The sequence below is a fragment of the Humulus lupulus genome, chromosome 9 (assembly GCF_963169125.1).
Source record: "Humulus lupulus chromosome 9, drHumLupu1.1, whole genome shotgun sequence".
In the NCBI taxonomy this organism is placed as follows: domain Eukaryota; kingdom Viridiplantae; phylum Streptophyta; class Magnoliopsida; order Rosales; family Cannabaceae; genus Humulus; species Humulus lupulus.
This window is the reverse complement of record NC_084801.1, coordinates 81423367-81427080: the sequence shown is the minus strand read 5'-3', so window position 1 is coordinate 81427080 and position 3714 is coordinate 81423367.

Below are 3714 nucleotides of genomic sequence, written 5' to 3'. Positions count from 1 at the left end.
AGGCCCTGAGGCTTCAGCAGGGTTGCGGTGTAAGCGAGAGGCTATCGAGGGTATGGCCATTAAACAAGATCTTGTGGGGCAAGATCGATGTGCCTGTAAGAGTGTTGTTGGAAACTAAAGTAAAGGCGGTGGACCTTGGGATTCAGGGTCAGAGTTCGGGTTTTCTGACTGATGTGTTTGGATAAATTTCGAGGACAAAATTTCTATGAGGAGGGGATAGTTGTAACGACCCAAATTCGCTATTAAGGTTTAAGGGCCTTGATTAGCGTGCCAGGAGGGCATGATGGGATTTATGTGTGATTTTATGAGTTAAATGCATGGTTATGATTTAAAGCATGTTATTTGGCTAATTGTTTATCTGAGATGCATGACTATGTGTATTAGTATGCATGTAGGCCCTGATTGTGTTTAAAGGGCATAACTGTAATTTTGGCCTTGTTGGGCATAACTGCATTGATATGTGATAATTGTATTCCGTGATTTGTACCACGTGAGTGTGGTGTTATTATTGTGATGCACGTGCCGAGACGGTCCTAGAGAGAGCAAGTTAACTTAAGAGTCACAACGGGATTTCTATACCCGGCTCGGGAGGAGCCTAGGGGTACCTCGGGAATTTTATGGTTAAGTAGAGAATTGGCGGTTAATGGTTATTGGAGATTTAGTAACCTGGGTAACCATTAGTTACTGCTGAGAGTAACAAGTTTTAGAAAGAAAATGGTAGAAATGAAATAGAGGTAAAAGGACTTAAGTGCCCTTGAGGTTTAGTTAGCAAAGGGTTTTGATGAAGGGGTAAAATGGTCTTTTGACTGGGAAATTGGTATATTGCAGCTGGGTATAAGGGGTACACGGTTTGGGGACTTAGTCATTTGATGCTTGGAAATTTGAAGAGAAGACAAAGGAGAGGGAAAAAGATAGGGCATGAAGAAGAAGAAGGGAGCTGAAAACTTGAGGACTTAGGGGATGAACCAAGGAAGCTTAAGGTTGGATTCTTCATTCAAGGTAAGGTTCTATGCAATTTTAAGATTTATTTCTGTTGTGGTTTAGGAATTTGATGCATGGTTTAAGCTTTTCAAGCTTTGGTTTATGTTTTTGGTTTATGGGTTTAGATTTCTTAAGTTGAGATTAAATGGGTGGATTTTGAGTATGATTGTGTTATTGAGTTGGGATATGATGTTTATGGGTTGATGTATGGTCTATTTGAAGTTTGGAATTGGTTTTTGGGGTTTAGGTTTGTTTGGGCTGTTTTGGAGATGTTTTTGATGATGAAATGCAGGAGAAAAACCCAGTTTTTCTGGGTTCGCGTTGGGGCGCCGCGGCGCAAGGCTGAAGGCAGGAGGGGATGGGGCCTCTGACTTGATTAGCGCCGCGGCCCTGTAGGGCTGAGCCGCGGCGCTAGGCCATTTTCAGGGGTTGGAAATTTGCATTTTTCAGCTTTCGCTTCGGGGGTTCGGGGGATGTTTCCGATGAACTGTTTTAGGAATTTGGGAGTCCCGAGAGTGTGGGATTGGTCCCGGGAGGCGGTTTTTGATTTGATTAAGTATTGAGGGATGTTGCTTGTGTGTTGTGACTAGGTTTTGGTGAGGCTCGTGCTAGAGGACCGTGCTCGCGGCTTTAGTGCATCAGGAGGCTCGGAATGCAGGTAAGAAAACTATAACACCCGAGGTTAGGGCATGGCCCCAGATTGTATTATGTGCAAATGTTTAACCTTAAATGAATCATGATGTGTGTGAATGATTATTTCGAATGTACTATATGTGTGATTATGATGAAATGAACGGCAAGGGCCGAGTACGGCGTAAGCCGGGGCGGCAGTGGGCCGAGTACGGCGTAAGCCGGGGCGGCTGTGGGCCGAAAGTAACACCTAGCACATGGGATGCTATAGTCAGGGCGGGGCCTGGTGAATTCATGTGTTATGCTATATTTAGGGTGGGACCCAAGGGATACATGAGTTATCCTCGCGGTGAGAACCGATACCCTAGGGCTTTGGTAAGGGTCTTGGGGCGGCATGGCCGTGTTTGCTTCGTCTATTGGTTGACTTGTTTATTTGTGGATTATCTGTTATGATAAACTGTATAAATTGCGTATGTTATGTTCTGCATGAGTTTTCTTGCTGGGCTTCGGCTCACGGGTGCTCTGTGTTGCAGGTAAGGGCAATGACTGAATCAACCAACCATGAGTACGGAGAGCGTGAAGCAGCGCGTACATGTTTGGCCTGCCCGAATGCTTTGGTTGGGGGTTTATTTGAAAATGGCTGTAATAATCTATGATTTTATGATTTATCAACTGTAAACTTATTTCAAGATATAAATAGTTTTCAAACCTTATTTTGGGATCCCAAATGTTTAATACTAGCAGTTTTAGATGAAACGATGCATTTTCTAAGATTACAGCCTTAAATCTTAATTAGTCACACTTTCTTCTCAAAACCTCGGTTACCGAGTTCATTGCACACTGTTTTGTCTTAAAAACTCACTTAGTAACGGCTCTAAGGTAGTAGGGCGTTACAGTGCATCTCAAATGTATCACCACTCACACGTGGTGTCAATCACAATATACACAAATATTACATTTATGCCCTCAATGGCTAAATTTACAAACGTTCACCTAATAACCAATCAGGGCCCACATGCATATTTAATTAACCTAAACATGCATTTCTAATCGCACACTCATTAAATTTACATATTAAGATAATAAATCACTTATTGCCCTCCAGACACGATAATCAAAGACCTAAGCCTTATTAGCAAATTTGGGACGCAACAGAGGACCTCTAGTAAACAAGCAAGACGAATGCTCAAGGGTTTTGAGGAACTCTAGGATCAAACAAAATTGTATGCCACAAGTGGAATTATCAAATGATTCAAGGAACTCTAGGAACCAAGAAAAATTTATGCTCAAGGTTCTGAAGACCTCAAGGAACAAAGAAAAAAGGAATGCTCAAGATTCTGAGGACCACTAGGAACCAAGCAAGATGAACGCTTAAGGTTCTGACGACCTCTAGGTCCCAAGAAAAATGTATGCTTAAGGAACCAAGCAAGAGGAAAGCTAAAGATTCCATGGACCTCTAGGAACAAAGCAAGATGAATGCTCAAGGTTAAAAGGAACTCAAGGAAATGAGCAAGATGAATATTCAAAGATTCCTAGGTCCTCTTGGAACCAAGCCAAATGAATACTCCAGGTTTGGAGGACCTCTAGTAACAAAGCAAGAAGAATTTTCAAAGGATCTAAGGATCTCTAGGAACCTAGCAAATTGTATGCTCCAGGTTCTGAGGACCTTAAAGAGCCATGCGAGTTCTTGGAACCAAGCAAATTCAATGTTCAAGTTTATAAGGACATCTACGAACCAAGAAAGAAAAATTCTCAAGGTTCTGAGGTCCTCTAGGAGCTGAGCGAAATGAATGCTCCAGGTTTCGAGGACCTATAGAAACCAAGAAAGAAGATTGCTTAAATGTTTTCAGGACCTATAGGAACCAAGAAAAATGTATGCTCGAGGTTCCGAGGACCTCAAGGAATCAAGCAAGAGGAATGCTTAAGGTTCCGAGGAACTCTACTAACTAAGCAAAATGTATTCTCAAGGTTCCGAGAACCGCAATGAATCAAGCAAAAGGAAAGTTCAAGATTCGAAGGACTTCTAGGGACAAAGAATGATTAATGCTCAAGTTTAAAAGCACCTCAAGGAATTGAGCAAGATGAATGCTCAAAGGTTTCGAG